Consider the following 12,454-nt stretch of genomic DNA (forward strand, 5'->3'; position numbering starts at 1 on the left):
ATTTCCAATCCATTGATAGAAGTTATACTTGAATGTGGTCAGGAATGAAATTTGTTTTATGTGGATGAGGAGCCCGTTCCAGAGCAGTGGTATCCTCTGTGAGATGTATCTGTCTCTCCAAACTATTCTGTTAACGTTGTAGAAGAGGTTTAGGTCCCTGGATCTCATGAGTATGACTTTAGTCCTTATCAGGACAGCATACCTACTTATGGACTTCTGCGAGATGGGCCCTGAATAAACATTTGTAAAGCAGATACTGTTTTGTATTCTATAAATATTTTGATAATAAATTATATGTAGCAGGAGATATTTAAAATAATATATCTACCACATAAAGAAATATTAAAAGATGGTTAGTCTCATCAATATAGTGGCAACATAATTGTTTTTAATTGGTAATTTGGTGGACAAATAAAAAGATTGCAAGGTAATTATGGACAGTAGCTAGAAAATTTTAGTTTAAAAAAGAGGGAGTTAAAATTGTAGATGGCTCTAGTTTTGACAGCAGCCAGTATAACTTGGTAATTGAATTGTAATGGTGTTCATGTTTGTTGTTCTGAGATCTAGAAGAAAAAAAATGTTCTGCTATTTAAAGTATGGGTGTACTGAGTGGGGATTAAGGGCAACCAAAGGAAAAGAGTTCTTGACTTAGGAATGAGTATGTTTATCTAAGTCATTTTTAATTAGGTGGTAAGTGCAGAGTGTTTAGTGCCAGTTCCGTACGCATGTGGAAGAGAACTGTGTCCAGGACTCTTCGTTCAGTAGGACTGTACTGAATGGATATTTCAAACCACATTCTGGATTGCATCATTATTTATTATAACAAACAATGCCTATGGCATGATTTATGCTAGAATTTCATTAAGACAGTAACAAGTACAGCTAATTGTACTTACTCCTGAAGCAAAGTTGAGGGAGTAAATCATTGTGACTAATTCCTACCATAACCCATATCCTAGGCACAATTTATTATTACTGTGCTTAGTCAAAAATTCATCCAATTAAGAACAATTTGCAAAATTAATTATGGTGATGTATAAGTGAAATTCTATTGTAACATACACAAAAATCATTAATATGAAATGAAGTAAACGTACATGTTAAAAAGTAAAAGTGTCAGTTTTAAAATTAAGATTTTTTTTCTTAAAGTATGCATAGTTGCATCAATTTACTGTATAACAGAACTTCAAAAGTCATAGAAGAAATATTTTCCCCAAGATTTTGAAATGTCACTGAATAGAGTCAAGAAGTTAGTAGCAGCATTTCAGTGTAGGTTACCTTTTTCAACATTTTTTTTGCTGAGGTAAGAGAAGGATATTGTTTTATACATGTTCTAGTTTTGACATTGGGTGAAAGGGTTGTTTACTCTGTCAGTCACAGTTTTGTATGTTTTACCTGTAAGTAGGTAGTTATTGGTTTACTGTTTTGTAAATCACTTAATTGCCTCCTGAGTATTTCAGATGGAAACTATTGCAGGATGAACACGTGACTGGAACATTACATGTTCAGTTATAATATTTGATTTCTGCAGACCAAGAACTTACACTTGGCATGATATAAAAAATATTAAACTGTGCAAGTGCAAAGGTAATAATATGGCACAAACAATAATAACAGTCATCTAATATCACTGATATCGGTGTGCTGAGCCATACCTCTCAACCACCTACCCCAAGAATATTTGACAAAGTCAAAATAATGGGGGAGGTGGCAAAATCAGGATTAGAGTTTAAATATTGCTGTTATAAAATCAGAACATTGCTAGAATAGCAGGCTTTGCGCTAGCATGCATTTTCTGACGGACATAAAGTCTGAAACTCAAATATCTGTCATTATTTAGTGACTGCAGTCCTCAATGATTTGCTAGAAAACTACAAATTTTGACCAGGAACATACCAAAAATAGGAGGTAAAAATCTGAACATTATGCATAATTCTGGACAGTTAAGAGTTATGACTTAGCTTAAAGGTACATGTCATCTTTCTAGAAGCTGCTTCCTGCATGCCACATTATGTTCAGCCTTGAGCACCAACCATATCCCTGCTGAACACCTACGAGAAGCTATCTATGCCTACAGATCCCTAATGCCAGTTCACACAGGACTGAGGCTGCAAAGTCAATCTCATTTATTTATTTGTTTACTTATAGTTTGTTTGCCAGGATACCAAAAGAATGGTGGAAATTGCACCAAAAAACACCAAAAACAAAAATCCAAAGTGCAAATAAGAAGTCGGATATAGTTCCAATACCGAATTTAATGTCCAAAAGATAAAATCACAAGGCACAGCAGCAAAATCACATTAACGCCTTAAAAGTTCCAATCAGCGTTTTCGTCATATTATGTAGACTTCATCAGATAAATCATTCCAACTAACAAGCTATATTTATAATAACATCAATTAAGTGCTCATTATACCAATCAACTTTAAAAGAGAAATGAACATAGGTTCATAGGTTCATACTAGGCTATCTGCCCTAGGGCATTTATAAGCCTAGCCCAGAGTTTTGTGACTTTCGCCACCCCTTTAGTTTGAAGGATACTATGCCCATTATTTAGCTGTGCCTCTGTCAAGCAGTGACACTGAGGTGATCCCTGGGGTATACCTGCGATCTCCCATCCATTGGTCAAGATTTCTCTTGAACAAAGCCAGTGAGGTGCTCTGCCTCACATGTACCAGGATTTTGTTCCACAGCATAGAGAGTCTCTGGGTGATGAATCTGTCCCTCCAGTACGTCCTATTTATGACCGTGTCAAGTTTCAAGTCTCGTGCTCTTGTAGATCGGATGGATTTAGATTTTTTGAGGTGAAGCATGTTCATTAATTCCAGGTTGGACATGGCCTTGTATGTCAGGCACAGGTCACCTCTGAGCAGGCGGTAAGCGACTGAGTAGAGCTGGAGCTCCTTCAGTCGGGCAGCATAGGACATATTTTTGAGACCCTTTATCCTTTTGGTGAGGAACTTTTGGGGCCTTTCCAATTGCTGCATGTGTCGTGTCAGATACATTCCAATTGGGGCGTTATACTCAATCATCGGTCTGATGAGTGATGAGTACAGGGGAATGATGACCTCCCTTGACCTAGATGTGAATCCCTTCATGATCAGGTGGGCAATGTAGAAGGTCTTCCTAACTACTTTGGCAACGTGGGTGTCAAATGAAAGGTTACTGTCAACCTGGGTCCCCAGATCCCTGATAACCTCTTCTGTGCTTAGTGGAGTGCCACCTATATGGTAGCTGGGGGTAACCTTGTTTTTCATGAAACACTATTTTTCAAGACATTCACATAAAAAGAAAAAGAACTGTTCATCAGTATATAAAATTGTTCCTTATTCCAATAAATAAATATTGTATAACTTTCTCTAGATTAAAAACATTAAAAACTGAAAAACTTCACAAATCAATCAATTTAATATTGGATTGTGTATATGTATCATTGTAACTCTAGTTTTGTGGCTAGACCTTATGAACTGATACCCTCTAGTGGTCATTTTGTGAAAGTGCTTATAGAGCTCTTAGAGCTTAGCTGCTCTTAATTTTAACAAAGGTTTAATAGAAATAAATTCATTTAAACCTGGTGGTTGGTCATCTTGGAGAGTTACTTGCCACCATAACTCTCTGAACCCAATCAAATCTTCCCAAGGGCCCCCCCTAATATTACTTTTAACTTGCTCTAATACCATAAAAACATAAGTGGCATCTTTACATTGCTCACTATGTTTGAATAAGGCATTGGTTCCTTTCCTTGTTTGTATTTCATAAATATGTTCATATATTCTCTTTTTAAGTTTCCTCTCTGATTTACCCACATAAAAAGAACCACAAATTTTACAGATTGCTAAATATATTATTCCTTTGGTTTCACTATTGTAAAACTCTGCCCAACATATCCATCTATTCCTACTTCCCAAGTAGCACTTCTCTAAATTAAGTATATAAGGGCATTGGTTACATCGGCCACATTTGTAAATACCCTGTCTCCCCTTATTAATCGTTGCTCCATATTTATTTTCTAGGATACCTTTGATGCTACTAGAATTCTTATAAATTATTTTATGTGAAATGTTAGTCAAATTCTCCAAGTCAGAAAAAGCCACAAATCTTTGCCATTCTCTCATGAATATTGTTTTGACATAATTATTTACCCCATTATATTCTAGCATTAAGGCTTGCTCAAATTTATCCCCAGTGTCAACCCTATTAGCATTGTCAAAATTAATCTTGTTATTAATAATAGGTTTGAACTTATCTAACCTTCCTTTAACAACTTCTTCTCTAAATTTGTTTATAAAATCCAGTGAGTATCCTCTCTCTAAGAACATTTATTGAAGTAGCTCAGATTCCTTAAAGAATTCACTTTCCCCACTTGTCATTCTGCTACCTCTTACAAATTGTCCCTTGACAACATTTTTTTTACAATGCATAGGATGTGCACTTTCATAATGAAGAAACGAATTACAAAAAGTTGGTTTTCTATAAATCTTAACTTTCAAAATGTGAACCTTCTGTATATATTTCTATATCTAAATAGGTAATTTTATATTCAGAAATGTTATGTGAACTTTAAAAATTTAGTTGTGTTATTTATATGTCACAAATTCTTTCAATCTGTCTCCACCTGCAGTCCAAAAAAATCACTATATCGTCAAGAAACCTGCGATATAATGTCCAGCAATTTTTAAAATATGTATTAAAAATATATTTCTCCTCCCATTTAATTAAAACCAGGTTAGCAAAAGTGGGGGCGCATGCTGCTCCCATTGCCACTCCCTGGATTTGTTTATAAAATTCACCATTAAAATAAATAAAATTATTTTTTAAAATCAAATTCATTAGCCATGTACAAACTAATTTGTCATTATGCGATAATGTCTTGTCTTCATAAACAATTTCTTCTAACATTTCCATCCCTTCCTTGTAAGGTATTGATGAGAAGAGATCAATAACATCCACTGTGACAAATAACAAGTTATCATGATACATTTCATCTGAAACTTCTCTTAATAAATCCCAGGAGTCTCTTAGGACTGTTTTGTTATTAAGCCATAATTTTTTAAATTTTTGATCCACATATTTGGCCATACCATAGGTCTTGGACCCTTCCGCTGATACTATAGGTCTAAGTGGAGGGTCACTTTCACATTTGTGTACCTTAGGTATGCCAAATATAGTAGGTGTTTTAGGTTTATCCAGCTTAAGATAAAGGTAAGTGTTGTGGTCTATTAGTCCTTCATATAACATTTGTTTTAAATTACAATCAATTTTACTATATGCAATATTTATCTCATTTAAAGAGACGTTCACATATCTAGTGTCATCCCATAAAATAACATGCATCTTACTCTCATATATTATATTGTCCATAATTATCACTCCACCACCCTTGTCTGGTTTCATGACCCTTAAATTCTTGTCTTCTTTCAACTCATATAATAAACTCTTCTCTTCTTTACTTAAGTTCCCTCTACCCCCCCCATCTTGTTCTGCTGTTTCCTAATTTGTGATTCCATAACCCTTTCTAAGTTTTTCAGCTGGGGGTGTAGGGGGGGATTTTAGGTGCTTTTACGTTTAAATTTTCCTGTGTCCACTTTCTGCTTATTTTGTAACAAAAGGTTCAAGTTAACCTTTCTTAAAAACATCTTAATATCCAATAGGCTCCTAGAAATGTCACCTTTTTTGTAGGGAATAAATTTAAATCCCTTAGAAAGTAATGAGAAGTGCTCCTTTCTAATCACAGTGTTACTAAAATTATATATGGTAAAATTGTTATATGTATTCTTATTATTATCAATCAAAATCATGTTCATATTTTCACATGCTTTTTCATGACAGGAGGGTTGGGGTCGGTGGTAACATTCTAGTATCTCCCCCTCCCCCTTCTCTCATCTGAAAATTTGTGTCATGCATACCCTTCTTATTGATCAATCTTTCCGATCTACGTAAGGGTGGATATTCCCTATCATATTCCTGTTGTTCGTCATAACACATACTAACATTTCCCTCGTTTCCTTCAGAGGCAATATTGTTAGTAAATTCATCAGTTGTATTATGTTTATACTGAGGTTTAGGATAACTAACTTTATTATTATATTCCCTTATATCCCTTTCCAATTTACTCATTTTCCTATTGACTAGCTCTTCACTTTTTTTGTCAATTTCCTCTCTTAAACCAAAATATTTAGCTTTCTCTTCCTCACTACTAAATATTAGGTCCATCTTGATTTGCTGATCCAACTCTTCAATTTCTTTTTGTAAGATCTCCTGACACCTTGTGTTCTCTCTTAACATTAGTCTTAACATGTCCAAACCACATTTGTTAAATAATTCAATAAGCTTGTTATAAAAAACACTATCACATTGCACACTATTGGGAAATTTCCATAATCTGAGTCCTTTGGGAACAATTTCCCTTAAAATACATTCATTCAAATATTCATTTTCAATAGTATAGGTTCTGTATTTATACATTTTTTTATAAAGATAGTCCAGTTTAACTCGATAGGAAACACCAGTCGCATGGTGTTTAGTAGAGTTATTTTTAGTTTTAAATGAATATTTAGCCAGCAACCACTCTTTAGTTTCTTTAAAACATTGGTCTGAAACAGTACCTGCTATAACAGTTCTGGAGTCCATTCTCATATTTTGTTTTCTAGAATTTCTCTCTCTGGTGTCATTACCATCAGTTTGCAAGGCTATAGGCGTATTAGCCGGATCAAAGGTAGGGCTATGAAACTCCCTGGATTCGCCGACGTCTGCAAAAACACCAATAAGCTCCCTCGGATGTTCGTCCTGCCTTCTTAGCCCATCAGTTCCTGGTAAATTACGCTGAGCTAGGTTGCCGTGAAAGGTGACTAACGATTGGCTGAGAGATGTCAGCAGGTCAACTAACTCAGTTAGCTGTCCTATGAGTTTACGAAGTTGACCTGTTTCATCCGACCCCCTGACTTCAGTAGTTGGCAACGAATCCATCTCTCATCCATCTCACAAAATACAAGAAACCAACAGAATGGTGGAAATTGCACCAAAAAACACCAAAAACAAAAATCCAAAGTGCAAATAAGAAGTGCAAAGGTAATAATATGGCACAAACAATAATAACAGTCATCTAATATCACTGATATCGGTGTGCTGAGCCATACCTCTCAACCACCTACCCCAAGAATATTTGACAAAGTCAAAATAATGGGGGAGGTGGCAAAATCAGGATTAGAGTTTAAATATTGCTGTTATAAAATCAGAACATTGCTAGAATAACAGGTTTTGCGCTAGCATGCATTTTCTGATGGACATAAAGTCTGAAACTCAAATATCTGTCATTATTTACTGACTGCAGTCCTCAATGATTTGCTAGAAAACTACAAATTTTGACCAGGAACATACCAAAAATAGGAGGTAAAAATCTGAACATTCTGCATAATTCTGGACAGTTAAGAGTTATGACTTAGCTTAAAGGTACATGTCATCTTTCTAGAAGCTGCTTCCTGCATGCCGCATTATGTTCAGCCTTGAGCACCAACCATATCCCTGCTGAACACCTACGAGAGGCTATCTATGCCTACAGATCCCTAATGCCAGTTCACACAGGACTGAGGCTGCAAAGTCAATCTCATTTATTTATTTGTTTACTTATAGTTTGTTTGCCAGGATAGTCCATTGGGCCACAAGGAGCCTGTTTTCAATGGAGTCCTGGGGAGAAAAACTTCAGAAAATGATAAATTACAGATTTAACATAAGAGTAAGTTATTAGAGAAATGTAATATGCACAAATGAAGCAAAATTAAACAAATAGAAAAACACATATTAGTAGAGTGCATATATTAGTACAATGCAATAAGAGTAATATTTACAAATAGTCAAAGTTTTTAACAGTTTAACATATTAGCACAATGCAATAACAGAAACAGTCTAAATTTTTTAACAGTTATGCTAATTCGTGCTAATTTGTAGGCTGCTGAATTGTACCATTCCAGGAGTTATGCTAATTCCTAGAGTATATTAGGGGTACAAAACAATGGGAGGCTATTGTGAATTATATCTTATAGAGAGTAGCTATAGTGTAGGAAGATTATGTGGGGTGGGAGCAAGAGCATTCCCATAGTGAAGTTAGGTGTGTGTGAAGTACGGTTTTGAAGGAAAAGAGGCTGCTGGTGATGCTGACGAGAGGTGGGAGGGAATTCCAATGGCGTGCTAGAGAGAAGGACATTAGATGTTTGCCTGGTGGACGGGCAGGTTTATGCATTTCAATTAGATTTTGGGAATTAGATCTCAAAAGTCTATTTGGCTGATTCATTTTAAAGGTGGTGGCAAGATAGGGACGGGGGGGTGAAAATAAGTTTGTGTGCTTGGACAAGTTGAATAAAGATGAGGTAATTGGACAGCTCAAGCCAATTCAGTTGGTGTAGGGCAGTGCAGTGATGGGCAGTGGATCTATGGCCGGTTGCAAATTTTGTTATTTTATTATAGCAAGAGGAGAGTTTAGTCTTGAGGGAGGATTGCAGGTTAATAAGAATAGAAGCACCATATAGGAGGGATGGGATAAGGTAAATGTTGGCGAGGGTGAGCTTAGTGGAGGGAGAGATGTAATGGCTGTGGCGTTAAAGCATGCCTATTTTCTGTGTGTGTGTGTGTGTGTGTGTGTTTTATATTTACTTGTAGATGATTATCAAACTTTAGCTCATGTGGCAACTCATGATGGCAAATAGCTACAAAAAAAAGCTCAGCAGCCCAAATTGCTGAAACAAATATATTACTGATTAGTATTGTGGAGCCTGTGCTGGATTACATTGATTTCTTCCACTATAACCCCGCCCCCATTTAGTATGTCTCATTTAACTGGGCTTTGTTTATAGTTCCTGTTACTGATCCATTGCCTTATTAGGGAGGAGGGAAGTTTCTTTGCTTACCAGTGGGAGTGGGAGGCACTGAGCGGCCTTTCTGTCCGATTTGGTGAAGTTTCAGCCAGAAACTAGTAGTCCATTGGTCATTTTGGGCCAATTCCTAGCTCCCTTCAGCCCCCTGCTATAAAACACGCTAAACGCGCTAGCGTTTAAGCGTGGAGTTGCCACTGTTGCACACAAGAGCAGCGGCGGTTAAACAAGGTTAACTATTCGGGCCATCTAAATTCCACTCTTCAAATTTTCCCTTAGAACTACCTTCCTCGAGCTGTACTGCTGATCTAACCAGCATATCCTATAACTGAAAAGTTCATCTCTACTTGATTCCCAAGTAGACTATTCTCTATCTGTAAAGCCTAGCACTTACTCCTACAGTACTTGCACCTTGATAAAGCACTCTTATTATAGATAGTACCCCACCAGCCTAAAACCCACTTCCTCTGGAGTCCTTTGAAAGTCTCTTTATCTACTACTTCTAGTATGTCGAGGGATCAGTTGCTAGTGTCCTCTCCAGCTCAACTGGTGAACCTGGGAATATTGAGGCAATGTTACAATTGCCTCATGTACACAGACAATCCTCTCCTCCTCCCACAAAACACAAATACATGCGAGAGATGCAACTATACGGCCAAACTGGAGGCTGAGCTCTCTCAACATAGGACTGGCAAGACCAGACAGGAGGAGAAGGTAACCACACACAATACATACCCAGTCACACATGGTACCATCACAACTTTAAATCATACACATACTCACACAAAGACATACTCGGAGGCTCTGATCAAAAATTTACCAAAACAGCAGAGGCCACCAAAGCAGACACCCAAACAACTACCACCTCATGACCCAACACATGCAACACATAGACCACACAGTCAGAGTGTCAAACAGTCACAGCCCTTAAGGCCAAACAAAATGCCAGACACACTTGTCATTGGTGATTCCATAGTCAGACACACTGACGTCCCGCTCACCAGACTGAGTAAGGAGAAGGTCACAGTAAGCTGCCTGTCGGGCGCTAGAATCCGCCACATAACGCAAGCACTCAGGTCTCTCAACAGCAGGTACAAGTACGACTCAGTCGTTGTCCACGCTGGTGTCAACGACCTGAGACGTACCTCCTTGGACTACATGAAAAGGGACATCTAGGAGCTCTCTGATTATGTAGCCCAGGCAGGTATGACCCTGACCTTGAGCAGTATCCTACCTTCACCTAGAATGATGCCACAATACAGTGATAAGATGATCAGCTTTAATAATTGGCTTAAATTCTGGTGTCATTCAAAGGGGATCCAATGTCTGTCTGCCTGGGATGACATGCTGGACAAGCCACGCTGCTTCACAAGGGATGGCTTGCACCTGTCACCCCTGGGCTTCCGGATATTGGCAAAGGCTCTTGCCACCCCCATAGTGCCTTTTTTAGGCAAGGCTCAAATTCTAAACCTACCACCCTAGAACACCAAAAAGGAAAAAAACTAAGGGTAATGCTGCTCAATGCTAGAAGTCTCACTCTCAAGATGCACGCACTCGAGGCCCTTCTCAATATGGAGAACATCGATGTCTGTGCTGTGACAGAAACCTGGTTCAAGGCTCCTGAGAGCACCCCAGCACTAACAGGTTTCCCCTCATATCATGCGTTCCGGCCCCAAAATCCGGACAACACCAAGAAAGGAGGGGGGGGGTGTCTATATTCATAAAGGACACCCACACCTCAAGGTTGGTGGCAACGCACGATGCATCGGAGACCATCCAGGTGCAATTAACCATAGGCAAGACTGCTCTGCAATTTGTAGCATGTTACAGGCCACCCTCTCAAACTCAGGAACCTCACATGGCCTTCCTGAAAACATTGGAGGGGATAAATGTATCTCCAAACACCATCATACTAGGTGACTTCAACTACCCTAATATAGACTGGGAACACTACTCAAGCCCGAACACTCTAACCCAAAGATTCCTGGAGTTCATAAACTCAAATGCCATGGAACAACTAGTCACCATCCCCACAAGAGGAGAAAACATACTTGATCTCATCATCACGAACATGGGATCAAAATGTTCAACACCGAAGTATACCCCTCACTGGTGAGATCAGATCATAAACTAATCTCACTGGAGGTCCTCATCCCGCCCCACCTGAAACAAAAAGACCACAGTGAAAAACTTCTCAAAAGCCGATTTCACACTTCTAAAAACTAGTGTGGTCTCCTTTAAGGCCCCTGAGCCAGTGGTAAACATTACTCAAACCGCTGAATCACTTACAAATGCTTTCTACCAGCACCTACAGGACTGCATGGATCAGGCAATCCCAAACAAAACTAAGACTCTCTGTACCAAAGGCAAGCGTCCAGTCTGGTGGACCCCAGCCATAAACAAGCTCTACAACAAAAGGAGGAAGCTACTACAAGATAGAGCAAAATCCTTGAAAGGTAAGACACCTTTGATCATTATAAGTGAAAAACTAAGAGCTCTCATAAAATCATCCAAGGCAAATTTTGAGAGAAAAATCGCCAAGGACTCTAAAGACAATCATAAGGCCTTCTTTAGCTATGTTAGAAACCTAGGAGGAAACTCCCAGATATGCTCAGAATTAGTTCAAAATGATGTGAAAATTACTGAACCTACACACATTGCTAACATACTGGCTGACAGGTTCAGTGCAAACTTCTCCCCACAAAAGGAGAGATATCTATTCCAGAGGATTGTAGCCCCCCAAACATCTCCAACGCCCAGGTGAGAACTGCCCTCACTAAGGCAAAAAACACAGCATCCATGGGACCGGATGGTGTCCCCGGCTGTGTGCTTCATGAACTCAACGAGGAATTAAACCCACAGTTAGGACAGCTGTTTAATCTTAGCCTCACCTCAGGATACATACCCAAGGAGTGGCGCATGGCGACTGTGGTCCCACTTCATAAGGGCGGTGCCTCCACAGACCCTGGAAATTACCGCCCCATTAGCTTGACAAGCCTTATCTGCAAAGCCATGGAGAGGATCATAATGGAACTCATAAATAAAGACATAGGGAACTTGCAGACTTTGGATCCAACCCAGTTTGGCTTTGTCAAAGGCAGATCCTGCCTCTTAAACTTGGTTGACTTTTTGAGACAGTCACCAAGGCCATTGATGAGGAAAGGCAGTCCATACAGCCTACCTCGACCTGGCAAAGGCCTTGACACAATACCCCACTCAGGTATCATCGAAAAACTCATCAGCTTGAATGTAAACCCATACATCACAAGATGGGTTGCAAACTGGCTAAGTGACAGAACCCACAGGGTCAGAGTTGCTGGAGCCATGTCAGACTCAAAGCCTGTCACAAGTGGTGTCCCACAGGGCTCAGTCCTGGGTCCACTCTTGTTCGGCATCTACTTTTCTGAAGTACAAGCAAACACAGGAGGGTTATGGCTGACAAAGTTTGCAGATGACTGCAAACTGGGCCATAGTGGAAAACACATCTGACACAGATATCCTCCAGAAGGGCCTCACAGAAACGGATAACTGGTGCCAGAGCCATGGCCTGAAGTTAAACGCCAAAAATGCATAGTCATACCCTTCGGGAA

This window comes from Protopterus annectens, chromosome 9.part0 (assembly GCF_019279795.1).
Source record: "Protopterus annectens isolate FY-2018-M chromosome 9.part0, PAN1.0, whole genome shotgun sequence".
NCBI lineage: Eukaryota > Metazoa > Chordata > Ceratodontiformes > Protopteridae > Protopterus > Protopterus annectens.